This window comes from Narcine bancroftii, chromosome 3, assembly GCF_036971445.1.
Source record: "Narcine bancroftii isolate sNarBan1 chromosome 3, sNarBan1.hap1, whole genome shotgun sequence".
In the NCBI taxonomy this organism is placed as follows: Eukaryota; Metazoa; Chordata; class Chondrichthyes; order Torpediniformes; family Narcinidae; genus Narcine; species Narcine bancroftii.
The window spans coordinates 126,303,458-126,325,095 of NC_091471.1; the positions used below are offsets into that span (position 1 = coordinate 126,303,458).

A 21,638-nucleotide genomic window follows, 5' to 3' on the forward strand; every position below is an offset into this window, starting at 1 on the left:
GGGCCAGAACCCTTCACGAAGACTGAAAGTGTAGGGGAAAGATATAATGTGGCCTGTAGAGCAGTGAGGGATTTGTGAACCAGGGAGGGGTGAAGGATGATTGACAAAGGTATTTGATTCTCAGGTGTCAGTGTTACGACGTAGACCAGCAGCAAAAGAAATTCACCAAGCTAATGGTATCTTCAGATCAATAATTTTTATTAGTAACTAGTAATAATTTAACATTTCTTACTTAATTCTAAACTTAACCCCATATATGCACATGTATGTCCTATGTGAGTGTGTGTGTGTGTGGGGGGGTGGGGGGGGGCAGATCCAAAATCATTACAATTCAGGCACAATTCTGAAAAGTCAATTTCAAAGTTCAGTGTTATAAATGTTTTGTGTTAAAACTCGGAATATTTAAACTGTTGTTCAAAAGTAATTATGGAGTGGGTGAGGCACCAAGTCATCAGACTTCTCAAAACACAGAAATTCTTGTAGAGTTGCTTTCAGAGAAATGTTTCTTCATATGAATTGCTTTTTTCACAATTCCCCTCTCTTACGTGGTGGTTATGGAACTTGTGATTTCCACAATGATTTCCCAAACCCAGACAAGGATTTGAAATGGAATAACCATTAAAAATGGGTACGTTCCACACGTAAGAATGATCCTACTTTCTCTTCATCACAAATGACTATTTACAATGGCCAGAGCAGCACTGCCCTCTCTTAGCAAAGAGACAGTCAAAGTGGCCATCTTTTCTGAAGCCACTTTGATTCTGTTTTTCTCCCTTAATACAATACCAGTCCTTACTCACAGAATGTTACTGCACTTCTGACTTCATTATATTAAAGATGCTTTCTTGAAGTGTCTTAATCACATGACATGACTTTAATATTGGCTCTGTTTAAAGTTTCATTTTGTCAGAAACCACTTCATGAAGCAAAAGGCTTTTTGTTTGACCAGGTGTCTTTCTAAGTAAACATTCATTGCTTTCAATATTTCATTGGAACAATCAACTCTAGTTTTATGGGTCTGTTTACAGCTGGATATAGAAGACACAGCATCTCTTGAAAATGTTGTGTGTATCTTTCTCCTGTTTTCAAACCCACACAGTCTTTATTAAAAATAAAATATATTTTATAACCTAAAGATTAATACTAACATAATTCTGTAAAACACCATATAAAGGGAGAGAGAGTGGCAAGAGGTAAAGCAATAGAGTCAGGTGGAAGAAGAATCTTACAAGGTGGAGTGGGGTAGTGTGGAGACAAACCAGCCAGTGCTGGAAACTGATAAGTAGAGAAGGTTATGAATGTTGTCTAATTCGAGCTGTTCAGGAAGAGGCTTAAGGAAAGGACAGATGGGATCAGATGGACGCAAAGGTGAGGGGGAGAATGGTGGAGGAAGAAGAATCCCGTGTAAATTTGTGTGGATGGAAACAGAGAGAGGGAGGTGAGAATAGGTGGTGGACTGGGTTGGGAAGGGACCAAAAATGCAAAAGTACAGGGATGAAGGAGAAGAATTTTCCAATTTAAAGATATGAGTCCCCTTTCTTTTTTTTTGGAGTTACTTCCATTCTCACTCCCACATCCTTACACCCTTACCTCTTCCCCACTTTATCTTTCTTCCAGTAGAATTTCCTCTGGCAGATTGGTTGTGGTCTGGAATCTAAAATAATGAGTCCATGCCAAAATCAAGTACCTGTTCACATTAATTCTGCACCAATCACATTATTTGCAAACAGTCTGCTATAGAAGCTGATCTTTCTCTCTCTCTCTTGTGTCCTCTGTCACTCACAATCACCCATATATCAATAAGATATATCAAAATATATGTAAAAATAAACATGTACATTATTGCAAAAGAAATAAAGAAAGCATTTCGTAGTGTTTTTCACAACTTAAAATACAGACAATTTCAGCTATATTAACTGTTGTAAATTAATATTAAATGAAGCTGCATTTGCTCTTTTAATGTTCGAAGTTGTATTGGTGTTAGCAACAAAACTTTAATGGTACATCTGGATGTCTTAGCATCCGTTGTTAAGCTCACATGCTCACGTTGAGTGAGATTTTCTATCTCTAGCACTGTTTTCACTTTTTTTACACAAATGATGTTGGTATTGTTGCATAATTGGTCATGGCAAGATTTTTATCCTCTTTGGTCTGAAAAGTGACAAGTCACTGTTCACTTTTGGGAGAATCAGCAATTTCTAATGCTAGAGTCTCTGTTATTTAAAGGACCAATCACTCTGAATCTGCATTTATTGTCAGACTGCTTGCATATCACACTTCAAACACACAGGTGAACATGCTCTCTCTCTTAAAATCATGCCCCTTGCATCTTCAACCACCCCAACACAGACAAAACTCACTTCCAATATAGGCTATTCACACTTAAGATTAAACTTTTTTCCATTCTCAACAATTTTTCTGCAAAAATAAATGTTTTGGTCATTTGTCTACTTTTAATACTTGCAAGGAGGTGGAACTTTGGTATCTGGAAGCATCATAGATATCTCGATACCTTAACCACCCAAAATATCAATAAAAAAGACCAAGTGTACACTGGATACTCACCAATGACATCTGTGATATCCTCAGACATAAATAAAGGCTTGCAGAATTACCTGCATTGCTTCATAGTAGAAGTCATCGTCACTCTCGGATTTCTAGCCTCTCGGCCATTCCAGCTGCTTCTGACCTATATTACACTTCATTGTTTACTGTACACTACTGCTTTAGAGAGGTCTCCCAAACTTCTTACTAATTCAACAAAAATATCTTCATTATTTGCAGGCATTTCTAATATGTAGGCACTCAGGGACTGCATTCACATGATGGTTCTGCTTGAAGAGCTCAATGGAAAATTCCTGCCAGCAGCACTTGACTCTGGTGTGAATAGTCATTCTGGCTCCACTACCACAGAGAACATCCACCATGCATATAATGTTTTCATGTCCCTCTTGCACTCTCTGTGAATCTGAGAGTACTCTCGCTTCTCAGGGTTGTTATTTGTGGCATCCATTCTTGTTACTGTAGATGAGCTGCTTGTTTCTGTGCAAGTCCCTCTATAAGCAGGCTATAGAGTTCACAGCAATGAGGCTAGGTGCTGGCAGCTGTGTGATCATGCAATGAATTGATAGAATCGCTCAAGCTGAAAATAGACGAGCATCTTGTTGTGCTTGGAGATTGGCAATGCTATTGAATGCACCTCACAGTGAAAGCTTGTGATCTTTATGGCATTTTTAAAACTGACTTCCAATGTAGGCTATTCACACTTAAGACTAAATGTTTTTTTTTTGTTAGAACACGTCGTTTTAGCATCAGTGAAAAGCTGAAGGAGAATTTCTAGGTAATTATGTCTACACCGTACTTTTAAATAGGTATTATTGTCCCAGTTTTCTCATGCAAATGATAGGCAGATCAATCATAAAGGCATAAACTGCACATCAAATGTGACACAATGAATGTTAATTCAAAAGTTTTTGATACATTGTTGTTATTGTACATTTCATTATTACCATAATTTATTCAGCATCTCCATTACACTGATCTATTATCGAAAACAACATTATACAAACTGAATATTCAAGAACGAGCAGTAAAATGCTCTATTTATTCCTCTCATGAGGCTTGCCTTTACAACTCACTCACAGCATTGTCATTTGTGAGTTTTGTTCTCTTTTTTCAAATATTCCATGAAAAGTAACTGAGTATTTTCCAATAACTGTATAAGATTTGTGCATTGATCAGTTAAAGCACTTTTTGTATCATTTCACAGGTTGAAAAACTGCAGTTAAAATGCTTCCCCTCAGCTACACTACATCTAATTTAAGTGATGGAATCAAATATCACTTCCCTAATTTGTATACTTTGAATATGAATTTGAGTCTATTTGGGTTATATACCTGTAACAGGAGGCCTTAGTCTCCACAGATGAGATATAGCAAACATTATTTTTCTATTTGCTCTAGAGATTTTGTATTATTGTACATTTTATCTAAAAGAACTTCTATGGTTTACTATGCTAGAAGCATTATAGATCTCTTGGACTGTCAATTAGGCAGACAGCATTGTGTCTCCTTGATCTTATTGATTGGAAGCAATTGGAATAAGTCAAAGTAATTAATAGAACTTGGAAGCATGGATGGTGGTTTGGCTAAAGGATGATAAACAGAGAATAGATGTGAGTTTCAGGTTGGCAGACACCAATGGGCTCCATGGGAATCAGTACCAACCCTTTGACTGCTAAAAGTTTATGTTAATGACTTAGATGTAGAAATAAAGTATAATGTTTGATGATGATTCAAAATAATCTTGAAAAGTAAGCTAAGGTGGATGCAAAGGATGTGCAGTGGGACATAGTCTGGCATGTTAGAAGATGACAGATGGAGTATAATGCGAATCGTTGCACAGATTTTAACATTGGCAGGAAAAACAGAAAATCTTTTTGAATGATGAAAAATCATTAGATTTTGGTATACAAAGGGAACATGACGTGCTGCCTCACTTCTAGAAATGAATTTTGCAGGTAAAGCAAGCAATTAGGAATACATATAGTAAAGAGGCCTTTATTGTAAAGAGTTCGGATGTAATAAATCAGGAAGCATTGCTGTAATTATAAATATCTTTGTTGAGACCTTATTTGCTATATCATATGCAGCTTCAGTCTCATAACTAAAGACAAACATCCTTCCTGGAATTATCCTCTGAGTAGAAATGAAGTAAGATTAGCCTGTACTCACTAAGGTTTAGTAAAATGAGAAGTGATCCCTTCAGAAGATGCAAATTCCAAGACACTTCACTATATAGGCCATGGAATGGTTCCTGGGCTGAATGATATTGTACTAAGGCTTAGCATTTCAGAACAGATGGCCAACCATTGAGATAAAGAGAGATTTCTTTCACATTGTGATACAGACTCAGACAGAATCTAATTCAATAGCTGGACAGACAACATAATTGACGACTATTCCAAGTTTTATTTCTTATATTCATGTCACCAAAATGCACAGTACACATCAGATTGTTCTTTGGATGCTTTAGTGCAGGTGGCAGTGTAGATGTATATAACTGAGCACTAATGTCATTGATCGAAGTTGAAAAGAAATACAGGAGAAACTCTTGAATTGTTAAACAAAATCATTGGATGTCATATAGTCTATATTACACATATATGATATTTTGCTTTGCATGCTTCTTTAAGCATAACATGGGTGTATGAGAAGGATGGAGTGCATGCAGCAGTAGTTTTAGTCATACAATGAATATTTGACATCATTGGTACCATATTGGACCAGGGATGTTAAACAATGAACTAGGAATCTTGAATTGAAAAGCACAGAAAGAAGTAGTTTTGTTCATGTGCCATTTAAAGGGATGCACCTTACCTAATCTTCATTTGGGAGTAAATAACAGAGGAAATTGATGGGATCAGCTCAACTGCAATGATGGGCCCAATCATGGATCATTATTCAGGTGAAGCCTTTTCTGTTATTTTGATGACCCCCTAGCACTCCATTTGTATAGTCTGCTGTCACCCAAATCATCGGGAGAAAAAAAATTAGTTTGGGTACTCCTTGTCCTTCTATGCATTCTTCATGCCAGTCCTCCTCATGCCATCCACTTCGTCCAGCAGCTACTGTGGCTGAAAACCTCAAAAGATCCAGTCATGCCAACACTAAGTGGAGATTAGCTCACATGATATGCAACTTCTGAATGAACATAACTGCACAGTTTACAACGTAAACTGCCTATGAATACAATGCTCTGCATGACGAGTAGTGGTAAAAATAATTTTGTGGCAATACAAAAGCAAATTTTGTGGCATGTTAGCACACTTGAAAAACTGAGTTAAAATTAAACTTTGTGAAAGAAGTTGAAAACGTGTTTAACCGAGGAAAAACAATTTTAAAACAAGTACTAGGAAATGTTCTTTATGCAGCTTGTGACCAACATATCAAATATCCTTCCAGACACAGTTTGGAGGTTAAATTCCCGAAATCTTTAAAGAAACAACTGGATGAAGCAATGGGATTTCATGTGGATGAGCGACAGTTTACCAATACACCCACCTCCAGTTTCTCTAAACTTATACCTGTAGTGCTCATTCTTAATTTATTATCTAATATAAATAAAATAATGAACACATCAGCTATTATGCATTAAATAAGAATTTACACCTTTGGATTCATTAGTAAATTGATGGTTCATATTATTAAGGTTTATTAATGCCACATGACAATTTCTTCCATTTAAAAATCTGTTTTCCTTCTGGTTTATTTATTCATTGCTTATAATTATAGAACCATAGACTATTACAGCATAGAATCAGGCTCTTTTGACTCTTCTACTCTGTACCGAACCATTTTTTTTGCCTATTCCCACTGACCTGAAGCCAATCCATACCTCTCCCATCCATGTACCTGTCCAAATTCTTCTTAAATGTTAAAATTCAACCCGCATTCACCACTTCAGCTGGCAGCTCTTTCCATACTTCCAGAACTCTCTGTGTGAAGAAGTTCCCCTAAACTTTTCCCTTACTCACTTAACCATGTCCTCTGGCTTGTATCTCACTTACCCTCAGTGAAAGAAAAGCCTATCTACATTTACTCTGCCTATCCCCCTCATAATTTTAAATACCTCTTACAAATCTCCCCTCATTCTTCTATGCTCTAGGGAATAAAGTCCTAACCTGTTTAACCTTTCCTGTAACTCAGTTCCAGAAGTCTGGGCAACATCCTAGTAAGTCTTTTCTGTGCTCTTTCTATCTTATTGATATCTTTTCAGTAGTTATGTGACCAAAATCTGCACACAATACTCCAAATTTGGCCTCACCAATGTCTTGTACAACTTAACCATATCATCCCAACTCTTACACTCAATAATTTGATTTATGAAGGCCAAAAGTTCTTTTTACAACTCTATCCACCTGTTACGCCACTTTCAGGGACTTATGTATCTGTATTCCCAGATCCCTCTGTTCTACTGCACTCCTCAGTGCCCTAACATTTACCATGTATGTCTTTTCTTGGTTTGTCCTTCCAAAATGCAACACCTCACACTTGTCTGTATTAAATTCCATCTGCCATTTTTCTGCCCATTTTTCCAGCTGACCCAGATCCCTCTGCAAGCTTTGAAAACATTCTTTGCTGTCCACAACGCCTCTAATCTTTGTGTCAGCTGCAAACTTCCTGATCCAATTTACCACATTATCATCCAGATCATTGATATAGATGACAAACAACAGTGGTCCCAGCACTGATCCCAGAGGCACACCACTAGTCACAGGCCTCCAGTCTGAGAAGCAATCATCCACCACTACTCTCTGGCTTCTCCCGTCTAGCCATTGTTGAATCCAATTCTTATTTCACCATGAAAACCTAGCGTCTAAACCTTCCTGACTAACCTTCCATGTGGGACTTTGTCAACAACCTTACTAAAGTCCATGAAAGACCATATCTAGCTATTTCACTTAAGTAGCATCTTTCTTGTAACAAAAAGTGAAGAGAATGAAGGAAAAAAATATTGAATGGAGTCATGAGGCACTGAAAGGAAGATAAATGAGAAAATCATTATAAAGCAGAAATGAAGGAGGAGTAAAAGAGAGAAATAATCATGAAGGTTGTGTGGAGAATGATAGAGAAACTCTATTTAAATAAAAGAGATTAGATAGAATGGGCAAAATACATCTGAAAACCTTGCTCTCAAACATCAAATTGTTCCATAGATCACTGAAAGTGGCCATGTGCAATGCATATTGCACACTTGCCTTCTTTGGGTGCGCATTGAGCATTGAAAGTAAGGAAGTCATCTTGAACTATATAAACTTTAATTAGGCCACATTTGGTATAGTGTGTGCTATTCTGGTCGCATCATTACAGAAAGGATGTGGAGACATCGGAAAGAGTACGGAAGAGATTTGCTAGGATGCTACCTGGATTAGGAGGTCTGAGCTACGAGGAGAGTTTCAACAAGGATGTTCAAATTATACTAAAAATTTGATGTTTGAACATGACACAATTTCCTCTATTCCCTACATATTCATTATCTAAAACCTCCTAATTGGTACCATTTTATCTTTTTACTGTCACTCCTGGCAACTCATTCCAGGCTCCGTGTAAAGAACTTGCCCTGCATGTAAAGTTCCTTTGAACTCTTCCCCAACTCCCTGCCCCGGCTTTATAAGCACAGACTTGGGCTTTGGTTTCTCTGGAGCATTGGAAGCCAAAGGGTAATCTGATAGAAGTTTATAAAAGTCTGAGAGGCAATGATAGGATAGACAATCACAATAATTTTCTCAGGGTAAAAGTGTCATAAATTATGGATGTTTGGGGAGTAGTTCCAAGGAGCGGGACAAGTTGTTTACACATAGCCTGGAATGAGTTGGTAGGAGTGGTAGTGAAATCAGATAAAATGGTACCAATTAAAAGGTTTTTGGGCATCATGTTTGGTGTGGACATGTGGATTCCTGGGCTGTAATTTTCTATGTTTGAAAGGTTTGTGAGAATCACTGAAGACACTTTGTTGGATTTTGTTTTTTTAATTTACAAATTGGAAAAAAAATTGAGAAATTTTGTTTTTCTCTTGGTCACACTTCTTGTCTAAAATTGCATTTTATGGTGTATATGCATAAATGAGGGCACTTTTCATTTTAATAGGCCAAAACATGTCCATTAATGGTGTTGATTTGAAAGTAAATGCCAGAGCTATATTTACATGCACTGACCATCAGTCAGCCTGAAGTCATTTGTAGCTAGCTGGCAGGTAAGTGACAAGGAGAAAGATGGAAAAAAGCTTGGGAAAGTAGAGGGCAACACTTTCCTTTCATGACCTTTTCAATCTTCTTGGATGGAACAACCACCATAGTGCACCACTCAGATGGTGGTTAAAACATCACTGGAATTCCACTGAAGGATTAAGTCTCCCAAGTAGGAATGCCATCCATCATTCCAAAGAATGTTATAAAGTCCCTTTTGGGTAGTATTGGAGTGATTTATTGACCTGTTTCCCTTTCCTGACTGCTTCAGTCCCACTGGCCTTCATAACAATGCTTGTAAATACAAATAAGGCCATGATGATTTTCTGTACAATTGAATTGTTTTGCATTAGTAAAAAAAAACAAAAAATTGCTTGAGAATATTTAGTTGATGCAAGTCATGCTTCTTTGGTAGAATTGCTTTGCAAAACCAGTTCCCTGGAAGCTTAAAAATGAAAATCAACTTAAATTAACAAATAAAAACAATCTGTTCTGGAAACATTCAGTAGGTCTGACAGCATACACTGGGAATAGAAACAAAATTAACATTTTGGGTCAACAAATTAACACAACATCAATACTCTTCTGTGGTTATTTTAACAGTAGATAAGCCTCAAAATGTCCAGTCCAGTCATATAATGGGTCGGACAGCACCTATGGAGAGAATTTATCAATCAACCATTAGGGTCGGAGTCCCTTATCATGACTAAATTAGGAAGGGGTGAAAGCAAGTCTATCAAAATGGGTAAAGGTGAGGGGGTCAAAGGTGGGAGAGGAGAGGGTCTAAGGTGATAGGATGGAAGAGGTGGAGAGACAGGTGGAGGGAGAGACGAAGGAGAGAGAGAAACTATGGGGATAAAGGTTCAGAAGAAAAGAACAGAAGTATGTAAAGAAGAAATGTAAACAGAAGTATTGGAGTGACAATGTTCAAGTCATTGAGTTTAAGGCTGTCCAGGAGGAATATGATGTGTTGTTCCTCAGGTTTGGCAGCATCTGCCAATGGAGGAAGCAGAGGGCAGGCACATCTTTATCTATTTTAGACATACAGCATGGTAACATTCAGCCCATGAGACTGTGCCACCCAATTTACACCCAATTAACCTATACCCCTGGTACTTTTCCAACGGTGGGAGGAAACCAAAGCCCCTAGGGAAAACCTACACAGACACAGGGAGAATGTGCTAACTCCTTAAAGACAGTTCAGAATTCAAACCCTGACCCCAATCGCTGGTGCTGTAAAGGCATTGTGCTAACCTTTACGCCAACCGTGTCTGGGAATGTTGAAGGGAATTAAAATAGTTGGCTATTGTAATTTCTAGGTTAGGCCCACAGTCAGAGTGCAAGCGTTCGGCAAAGCGACACCCAATGTATTTTTGGAGAAGGGAAAATTTGAGAATAGATTGAATAAATTAACTCGGCAATTTGAACATTATAATAATAATCTCACTATTTCATTCCCAACACTGCTCAGACCTGTGATTGTAAGTCCTTGGATTTCAAAATTCTATGAGCAAAAGATTTGTGACAGTGGAATGTAGAGGCATAATAATGACTGTTCTGAGAAATGTTGGGATAAACTAGATAACTGTGCCAATTATTGTGGCTTATGTTGAGATGAAGTAGAGAGAGAGATTCCATTTATTGTCATTGTCCAGTAAAACTAGCAACAAAACATTGCAGCTCTCAGTATGCAGTCAGAAAGTTGCCTGACAATACAGTACTACACAATTAGTTACTAGAGTTTAGACATGATACAGTAAATCAGGTTGCAACAGATGTTAAGATGTCCGCCATTCATATGGCAAAGAACGCTTCCCATAATCTCAGAAGCCGCTACAGATTATTTGTGCAGCCATCACAAGTCAGCGACTCCCCACTGGCGTTAAGGAGAGTATACACTGTGCAGTCACAGTTCACAGAGCTGCTTGAACTTCAGCCTCAGCCATCCCCAGCCCCAGACAAAACAACCTCTGGACCTCTATAGTTGCCACAACACCCAGGGCAAAGGATCTCAGAGTCCTTCCATTCTGCCACGACTCCTCAGCTCCTGGTTGCACTGGACACTTCTCTGACTCTTCTGCACCACCTTCAGTCCTCATCCTTCGATACCAGGAACCCCAGCGATGTCCCAAAGAAGTCTGAAAACTGCCGGACGGCCACGATACAAGCGACTCGACCACTTCTCGAGGCCGCATCCAGAGCTCCATTTTCTTCAGTGATCGAGTCCTTCAGGAACCCGCAGCATCCGCATGAATTGGCTCTTGATCGGCACTCTCCTATGCATCGCACAACTCCCTGCAATCAAATGTCCAGTTTCATAAAACCAACGGTGAGTACAACTCCGTGTCTCTGTTACATTGCAGCGACTGTAACTGAGAGAAGAGCCACAGCAGACCTAGCCCGTGCCACCATCTTAACTATCACAGCAGATGAAATATTAAACTTTTGAAGAAACAGGAGTTAATCTTGGTCAGTTTGTATTTCGTTCCCAAAATTTCTGAGTCAAAGTGTGCTTGACAAAGTAGGAGAAGAAGAAATTTTGAAGAACAAGTTTGCCAAGCAGATGAAAATAGTTTTAACATGCATGAAGGTAAATATGTAGAGTACTTTGAGCAGAACTGGTGACCAGGAACTGTAAATTATTTTGTGGCTGTATTAATAAATATACAATACTAAATTAATATATCAGAATCAGGTTTATTGTTATGAACATGTGTTACCAAATTTATTGGCATACACATAAGTACAATGTACAGATGGACTGAAATTCTTACCTGCTGCAGCTGCACCTAAGGTACACCACATCAAATTAATGCTTCAATCTACTTTCCAAACTGAAAGTAAAAGCGTTGGATGACTTTAGATGACTGTGGATTTGGATTTGGAAAAGGCAGTGCAATCCACAAATGTTCTGGAGAAACTGAACTGGTTACACACCATCCATAGGAAGCAAAGGGTCTGAACCATTGGTTACCCTTTGGTTCCTATCGATTTTGCTTGACTTACTGAGTTTCCCCAGGACATTTATGTAGTGCACTTGATCCCAGCATCTGCAGACTTTCTTGTTTAATTTAGAAAATTCAACTGCTGATAAAAGTTCAAAAGTACCAAGGAAACAGACTCTCACAACATTTCTGAATGTGGAGGTGGTATCAGAGGATTACAGGATAAAGAGATAACACTTGATAAAGAGATAAAGGTATAATCTGGGAGCTCTTGACCAGTCAGTCCAATGTTGCAAATATGAAGATTTCTAAAGCCCATTTGGGAAAAAAAATACTTTAAAAGACAAATTAACTGAAGACATCCTGTGCAGCTTTATGGAAGATAAGTGCAAAATTTAATAAAATGGTTGTAGAAACTGACAGGAAGATTCTGTTGATGTGTGTGTGTGTTGATTCCAAAAGGTGCTGCAGGAGAGATTTAATAAAATGAAAATAAACAGAACCAGAAGTAGAGGAAATCGGCTAATGGACAAAAAGTGGAGTAATTTTGCTTTTTATTTGTGTTATGTAAAAAGTTGTGTGCTGTTAGGTCTGCTTTGTTCATGAATGAGTGAGACAAACACCAGGCTGAGTCGAAATCAGGGTTCTTTGTTCTTTATTACCGGATTGTAACACTTGCGACTAACCATGTTAGTCGGAGAATGCATTCTGCCGTTATCAGCAAAATGGTGATTTTTTATACCCTTGGATATGTGCTTAGAACATCATCATATCATTACTTGTCCAATGACTAAAACTGTTGCTATCCTTTCCCTGCTAGCTTCCTGCCTCTCAATCCATCAATGTCTCTCTTATCTTGTAAGTACAAGGATGCATTCACATCTTGTTACAGCCCTGTACATTCCCATCTCATGATGTTTTACCTAACAGGAGTACAAGGACACCTCCCCTTCTTGTTACAGCCCTGTACAGGGTAACTCCCTACACATTCCCATCTCATGATGTTTTACCTTACAGTGCCCAGAGGCTCAGTGTTAGCATCAGAATATATCAATGATGTGATCATGTGTATGAGGTATAACAGCATCTCCAGGGAGCACCCAAATATAGACCAGTGTTAATTGTAAAAAAGACTAAGAATATCAAGAGGAAATTATTTAGGATATTTAGAAAACGGACATGAGATGAATTTATTTTGGAGGGCTGTGAATTGAAGCATATTGAAATTAATTGAAGAGTTTAAATGCAGAATAGTTTTTTTTTTCAAATTTGGAAGTTGTACAATACTGTATTTAAAAGTGGGAGACAAAATTTGATCAAGTTGGTGAAATGGAGGAAAGAGATCGTGGTATATTGAAATGGAGAATGAAACCACTAATGTTGAGAATTCACTCAGAGCAGAGAATGAGGAAAGCTGTGTTGAAGTTTGGATGAAGAATTTGTCAATGTACTTTGGCGGAATCCATAAATGAAGATTTTGAAAGAATAAGGAAGGCTATTTCATGTGGACTCAGCTACTTCGATTGTGTTAATCATGGATATGCTACCTTTGATCATTTCCTTATGCCGGTCTTTTCCGTATTCCTTCCAAATCCATTTTGGAAGATATCTTTTAATATGTTACTTGTGATACAAACTGATAAGCTTTGAGCATCCATTCACCAGACCATTTTGAAATTTACTGAACAGTCATGACCTACCCTCATTTTGTTGATCTTGAATCCTTTAAATCCATTGTACCTGTACTTTCACATGTTACTTAGTCTTCAGGAAAGCCCTTTATCACAATCACCAGATTTACTGATAATAAGTTTATTTTCATATCCATTGTACCATGTACTTATGAACAGAAATTCTTACTAGCTGCTGGACAGGTACTTTGTAAAAATTAACTCCATAGTATGTTCAATTAAATTAAAAAAGTTTGTGTCTACATAAAAATAGATAATAAATATTCATAATTATCCCAGTGGAAAAAAATGACTTACAAAAGTGCAGACAGTTCTTTTGTGGTGTTCAAGTAGTGAAATAAGGGGAAGTTCAAGAGCCTGATAGCTGTTGGAAATAAACTGTTCTTGAACCTAAAGGTGCTGGTCTTCAGCCTTCTGCACCTTCTACCTAAAGGCTATGATTAGGGTGATTGGGTCGTATATGATGTTGTCTGCCTTCCTGAGGCAGTGCCTCAATGGATGAGAGGTCGGAGACTCTGATGGACCTGGCTTGTGTTTGTTAACTTCTGTACCCTACTGTATTCCTGGGTTGAAAAACTCCCAATCCAGACTGTGACGGAACCTGTCTGTATACTTTTGATTATGCACTTGCTGAAGTTCAATGGAGCATTCGATGATTGTTATGGTGGATATTTCTTGGTAAAGCACACAAAGCACTGAATCAATAGAGGATATTAAAAGCATATGGTACTGAAAGGATGTAATTTATCTTTACATAGCTGAGGTGACCAAAATAATTCACATTTAGGCTCAGCTTGTACTTTTAATTTGTAAAATTTTAGAATACGAGTCTGCCTACCCTCAGTTAACTTTTAAATGTGATGAGAGATTCTGCTTCATAATGTTTTTCAGCGACAGATGGTTCTAGACCCTCTCTATAGTTAAAAGTAATTCCTGCTACTAAATAATTTTATATCTTTGTCTTCATGTTGTTTACCATTCTAAGTAGATTCTACCTTTTCATCTTGTCTTGGCCTTTCATAAAACATAGTAAGAAAATCATCTTAACCTAACTAATCACTCTTCATTGAAATTCTTTCCATCTCTGGCTATATCCTTTTACATTTCCTCTGCGCCATCTTGAGTTTTGGCACATTTTTTTCCTCTGCTTTGGTGTCTGGAAGCCTGAACGCATCATTTTAATTGTGGCCTATGTAGTATTGTGCAGAATTCTAGCTCTCCTATTTGCCTTTGAAGAGATGTACTGAATTCTGTATGCCTTATTGTCCACATTTACATATCTTGTTACCTTTAAACTGGGAAATAGTTAAATGTAATTTAACTGAGACAAGTGCAAAGTGATGTGTTTTGGGAAGTTAAAACATGGCAGGACCTGAATGGCAGGGCCCTGGGAAGTGGTGCTAAAGTGGAGCAAGAGGTACAAGTCTGTAGCTCTCTGAAAGTAGCAACAAAGGGAGATGAAGTGGTGAAGATGGCCTATGTCACACATGCCTTTGTTGGACAGATATTAAGTACGAGTTGGGAGATCAAGTTGCAGTTGAACAAAATATTACTAGATTGTACTTGGAATATTATATGCAGGTCTGCTCACCACATGACAGAAATGATGTGATTAAGTTACTGAGGGGGCAGAAAAGATTCATAAGCTTGCTGCCTGGATTGGAGGACTTAAGTTATAAGAAAAGATTTGATATGATGGATCTGTTTTCCCTGCAGCAAAGGAGCCTGATATGATGGAAATATATAAGGTTATGAGAGCAGATATGTAGCCAGAGTCTGTTTTTCATGGTAGGAGTTTCGACAACTAAAGGGCATTGGCTTAAGGTGCTAGAGAGAAGACAGAAAGGAGATTTGAAGGATGCATCTTTCAGACAAAGAGTAATTTGTATTTGGAATGAACTGCCAGAGGATGTGGTGGAGGGAGGAACAGTAACAAAATTTAAAAGGACAGGTACTTGAATGAGCAAAATGGAATTCCTCCTCTTTTTTCGCAGCCAGTCACTTGTTGTTTTTCCATGCTATATTTGCCCTCCATTACTTTTAGAATGATCAACCAACAGTTTCTCACTCCCCTGCTCCCTATTTTTCAGTTTGTCAACATGTAGCAAAGAGATTGGAAAATGAAAATCCAGGTCCTTTTGTTTGGAGCTTTGGATACCTGATAGTTGAGATCCAGCAAAGACACCTATTTTCATATCTTTGGGTTGTGGGGGAGAAGGCCAACATCCAGCGGAAACCCCATGAAATCAGCAGAAGACTGAGAAACCCCACCCAGACAGCAGCTGAGTCAGGATATAACCAGGGTCACTTGGGCTGTGACACAGCAGCTCTCCTGGCTGCACTACCATTGCCACAGAATGTGTTTGATTTAAACCATTACTTCTTCCTTCTTCAGTGCCTTCTATTTCTAACTTTGGTAATCTCGACCATTCTTCTACCACTGATGCTGCTTGACTCACTGAGTTCCTCCAGCAGATTGTGTTTGGCTTCAGCTTCTGGCATCTACCATCTCCTGTTTCTCTCCCATTCCCTTGCCACTGATTTACATTTGCTTTACTGCTTTCGGTCAATGCAGCTGTACTGTGGTTCAGGCTACTTGGGCCTTCTTCTCGATAGTTTGGTGACTGAAACCCAGAACACAGTATTTCAGATGTGACCCAAATATTTTAAAGTAGATTAATTGCCAGACCTCAACTACCCCAGCCTCAAAAAAGATTAATTTAATCCTTTAATATCCCCTTTCCTTTTATGTTTAAAAATTTCAGTATTTCACATTTTTCCATCAACATTAATGTTTATTTTATCTTCCTCTTCCATGAAGTAAAATGAAAAGTATTAATTTTGCCACTGTTGCAGCCCACTCACAGAGGCACGACCAGCCTGCAAAATGGCCAATGAACCTAGCGACCGCGCACACCTGGGGGTGACACCACTCCGATGATTCAGGGTCTTGATGTCAGCAACTGGAGGCCATATGAGCACTATGGCCAGAGCAATAAACCAGTCTTGTTTTCCAAGGCTTTGTTGTGCGTGTCATTCTTCTCCATGCCTGCATAGCGTAAATGCTACACTTGGAGACCACGACAGGTCCAACTGCCAGTTGGACCTGAAGATGATGAATTGAGTAGAACCAACGATCATCCACACGGTCTCACTCAGGCTCCCAACGTTTTGGGTATCGCAGCTACACGTGTGGTTCAAGCAGGCTGAAGCTCAGTTCCAGTTTCGACATGTCACCGCCAACAACACCCATTACATCTACGTTGTAAGCGCCCTCAATCAGGACACAGTGGCAAGGGTCATGGACTTCCTACGGCAGCCTCCGGAGCAAGGCAAATATGCGGCCCTCATTAAGCTGTTAACCCGCACTTTGGGGCTCTCCTAGCATGAACTCGTCACCCAGTTGTTGCATATGAACAGATTTGGGGACAGGGCCCTGCACGCCCTAATGAGTAAGATACTCACTCTAATCAAGGGTACAAAAACCTGCCTGTTCTTTGAGCAGATCTGACTGGAGCAGTTGTCTGAGGATATCCAACTCTTGCTCATGGACGATGACCATTGGAAGGTCGCAGCCCAGGTAGACATGCTCTGGAGAGCAAAGAAGGACACCAGTGCCATCGTAGACCACATCAGCAAGCCCCATGAACAACCCCCGGCAAGATCAAGGCCAGCAGAGAGGAAGTGAGCACCCCAGTACAGCTATGCTGCTATCATCAGCAATGGAATGCTGAAGCCCATTGGTTTCACCCACCCTGCAGGTTTCTGGGAAATGCCCTGGCCAACTGTCATTGATGGCTGTGGCAGTTGGTCCATGTGATAGCCTCCTCCACATCTGGGACTCTTTGTCGGTCAGGCTTTTCATGGCCCACCGATCCTCACCAGGATGCACCGACTCCCTCCAAAAAAGCTCAGCTTAGCTAAGGAGGAATTTAATAAAATGAAAGAGCTGGGCACCGTACGGTGCTCAAATAGTCCCTGGGCCTACCCCCTCCACATAGTGCCCAAATGAGCATGGGATTGGAGACCATGTGGCGTCTACCACCATCTCAATGACACCACCATGCCCAACAGATTTCCCATGCCCTACATCCAAGACCTTACTGCCCGGAGCACGGATGTTCTCCAAGGTGGACCTAATCTGGGGGTACCACCAAATACCAATTCACCCCCAGGATGCTCCCAAGACCGCAATTATAACTCTTTTTAGTTTGTTTGAATTTCTCCGCATGTCCTTTAGTCTAAAGAACATAACTTTTCAGTAGCTGATGGACAAGTGGGCCAGGATCTCCCATTTGCATTCATCTATTTGGATGATATCCTCATTGCCAGGCGCAGCTGCAAAGATCATGCCGCCCACCTGAGACAACTGTGCACCCGGTTGAATGAGTTTGGATTGACGATCAACCCCGCAAAGTGCCAATTGGCCTGGACACCATCGACTTCCTGGGGCACAGGATAAGCAGACACGGGGCTACATCTCTCCCTGAAAAGGTCAATGTGGTCCGGCACTTGGCTAAGTCATGCATGGTAAAAAGGCTACAGGAATCTTCTGTTATGATAAACTTTTACAAGTTCATACCGGTAGTGGCATGCATCATGCATTGATGACAAGTCAAAAGACATTACTTGGGATGATGAATCTTCAAGGACATCCCAGAATGCCAAAACATTCCAACCTAGATTGGAGGCACCTACCTCCCAGACAGTCAATGCCTCCAGCACAGTGGTAGGGAATGTGCTGGAACAGCTCATTGAAGGCCAGTGGCAACCCCTGGCCTTTTTCAGCAGGCACCTCCGTCCCTCAGATTTCAAATGCAGTGCTTTTGACCAAGGATCATTGGTGCTGTACCTGGCAGTGAAACATTTCTTTTACTTTTTGGAAGGTCAGCAATTTAAGGTCTTCACCAATCACAAGCCACTGACGTTTTCTTTCCATAAGGTATCAGACCCCTGGTCGGCCTGACAGCAGAGAAACTTGTCCGATATGTCTGAATTTACCACGGACATACAGCACATCACAGGGAAAAGCAACATGGTAGCTGATGCCCTGTCACACCCTATGATCAAATTGATACATGCCCTGTCCCAAAGGTTCGACTACATGGCCCTCACCAAAGCGTAGCAGCAGGACCCTGAGATTTCTGTGTTTAGGACAGCTGTCTACGGCCTCAGGATGGAGGTTATGTCAGTCAGCCCAGGAAACCTGACAATGCTGAGCGACATCTCTACTGGCAGCCCCCGACCCATCGTTCTGGCTGCATGGAGGCCCCAGGTTTTCGATGTCATCCACAACCTGGTGCACCCTACAATCCGCACCATGGTCAAAAAGGTGGCTAGTAGGTTTGTCTGGCATGGCCTCCGTAAACATGTCAGCCATTGGACCAAAGCCTACACCAACTGCCAGTCCTTCGAAGTGCAAGTGCATATGAGAACGCCCACACGGACTTTTGAAGCAGTGTGGCGCAGCTTCAGCTATGTACACATCGATGTAGTGGGGCCGTTGCTAGTTTCCTGTGGGGTGAGATACCTCTTGACCATGGTTGACCGCTCCACAAGGTGGCCTGAGGCAGTCCTGCTGGCTGATACCACCACAGAAACCTGCACCAGGGCACTCATCAACACATGAGTGTCCAGATCCGGGGACCCAGAGCACCTAACCTTGGACAGGGGGGCATAATTCACCTCTGGGCTCTGGGCGGCACTGGCTAACTTTCAGGGGTTGCAGCTCCACCACACCACGGCGTATCACCCTTAGGCCTACTAGTTGGTGGAGTGCCTTCACAGGCACCTCAAGGCAGCCTTGATGGCCCAGCTCAAGGGTCCCAACTGGGTGGACGAACTGTCTTGGGTCCTGCTGGGAATTCATACCACACCAAAGAAGGACTTCAATGCCTCGGCAGCGGAGATGGTCTATGGCTCACGCTCGATCATTCCCGGGGAGTTCCAGGCCCCCAATAAATGCCTGGAGGACTCAGCAGTAACCCGTCGAGAACTTGCAGCGAAAACTTGGGTCACTGGTCCCGCGGCAACACCACCACAAGGCCAGCCCAAACATAACATCCCCAGGGACTTAAAGACTTGTCAATACATATTTGTGAGAAGGGACGCGCACCATCCACCTCTACAATGATCGTACGAGGGGCCCTACAGGGTCGTCAGGGACAACAGCTTCACCTCTGTCCTGGACATTGGCGGTAAGGAGTAGTCTTTTACCATTGACCGCCTGAAACTGGCATATCTATACTGTAATGAGCCAGATTCTACATCTTCCCCCACGATACTATTGCCCAATCTCCGGTTCTGGTGGGGGGGGGGGGAATGTGTGCTATGTAGCAGCCTGCACACGGAGACAAAATGGCCGATGAATGTGTCCCAGGTGACCTCCCACATGGCGTAAAAATAGGGTATTCTGGGAGGAATGGTAGCCAATCCCTTGCAGGGCTCTGGCATCAGTGCCTGTGGCCCGTAAAAGCGCGATGACCAGAACAATAAAGCAGTCTCGTTTTCCAAGGCTTTGGTGTATGTGTCGTTCTTCTCCATCCTTGCGTAGCACGGATGCTACACCACCACATTTTCATTTCTACTAGATCTTTTCTTTGTCATGCTCTCTCCTTTTACTGAGGTTTCTTTAATTTTCCTGCTATATTTTTACATGAATTCTCCCTGCTTTTCTAACTCCCGTTTTAATTTCAACTCTACCTTCTGTACTCCCCTAGGCTTTCTGCAGTGTTGAGCTCCCAGCATGTGCCATCATTTCCTTTTCTTTATTTGGAGTTCATCTACATGTACTTTCATATTTAGGTAAGATTAATTTGTGAGATTCCCCATTCCCCCAATTATTGTTATTGGGATATCAGAGACGAAGAGTCATAGAGACGTACCACACAGAAACAGGTGCTTTGGCCCATTGAGTCATCACTGATATCCACTACTCATCTATCCTAATCCTACATGTGAGGTGCTTCATTTTGGTAAGAAGAATCAGAATAGGACATATGTGGTAAATGGGAGAGCATTGAGGAATACAGAAGAGCAGAAAGATTTAGGAGTGACGGTACATCGTTCCCTGAAGGTAGAAACTCACGTGAATAGGGTGGTGAAGAAGGCTTTTAGTATGCTGGCCTTTATCAATCATTGCATGGAATATAGGAGTTGGGAGGTGATGTTGAGATTGTATAAGACGTTGGTGCGGCCTAATTTGGAGTTCTGTGTGCAGTTCTGGTCGCCTAATTATAGGAAGGATATAAACAGAGTGGAGAGAGTGCAGAGAAGGTTTACCAGAATGTTGCCTGGGTTTAAGAATCTGGAGTATGGGGAGAGATTGGACAGATTGGGTCTTTATTCTTTGGAGCGTAGAAGGTTGAGAGGGGATTTGATAGAAGTATTTAAGATTATGAAAGGGATAGACAGAGTGGATGTGGATAGACTATTTCCGTTAAGAGGAGGAAAGATTAAAACAAGAGGACATGAGTTAAGAATTAAGGGGCAGAGGTTTAGAGGTAACATGAGGGGGAACTTCTTTACTCAGAGAGTGGTAGCTGTGTGGAATGATCTTCCGGGAGAAATAGTGGCGGCGGAGTCAATTGTATTATTTAAGAAAAGGTTGGACAGGTATATGGATGAGAGGAAGATGGAGGGTTATGGGCATTGTGCAGGGAGGTGGGATTAGAAAGGGGTGTTTGGTTCGGTGCGGACTAGAAGGGCCTAATGGCCTGTTTCCGTGCTGTAATTGTTATGTTATGTTATGTTTACATTAATCCTATTTTAAATTTGCCCCACTTCCTTATCAACTTTCCATGGACTCTACACTAACCTACACACTAGAGACAATTTACAGTGTTCAATTAATCTGCCACCATGTATGTTCTTGGAAATCCATTCATCCAGAAGAATCCCTTGCAGTCAATGGAAGTCTGTGTAACTCCACACAGACGCCACCTGAGGTTAGGATTGAACTTGGGCCGATGGCTCCATGATGAAGTACTATGTCATATAGAACATAGATCGAAACTGGAACAGACCAGTTGGCCCAAGAGTCTGCACTGAACATGATGCTAACATGACCTTCCATCCATGCTAGTACATTATCCCTAGCTCCATCCATCATTACCTTATGGATGTCATTTATGCAACAATTTATTGAATATCTTTTGGAAATTCAGCTCTATACCTGTTCCCTCTGTCCACCGCACCTTTTATGTAAAAGGCTGTCTGATGGAACAAATTATATCCTGTAATCTCACGATTTCTTCC

General features: G+C 40.7%; 1 protein-coding gene across 16 annotated transcripts in view; it reads left to right on the forward strand.

Annotated features, from left to right (window-relative positions):
- ppargc1a (peroxisome proliferator-activated receptor gamma, coactivator 1 alpha) overlaps positions 1-21,638 on the forward strand; it is a 446,776-nt gene that overhangs the window by 359,726 nt on the left and 65,412 nt on the right. The window lies entirely within an intron of this gene.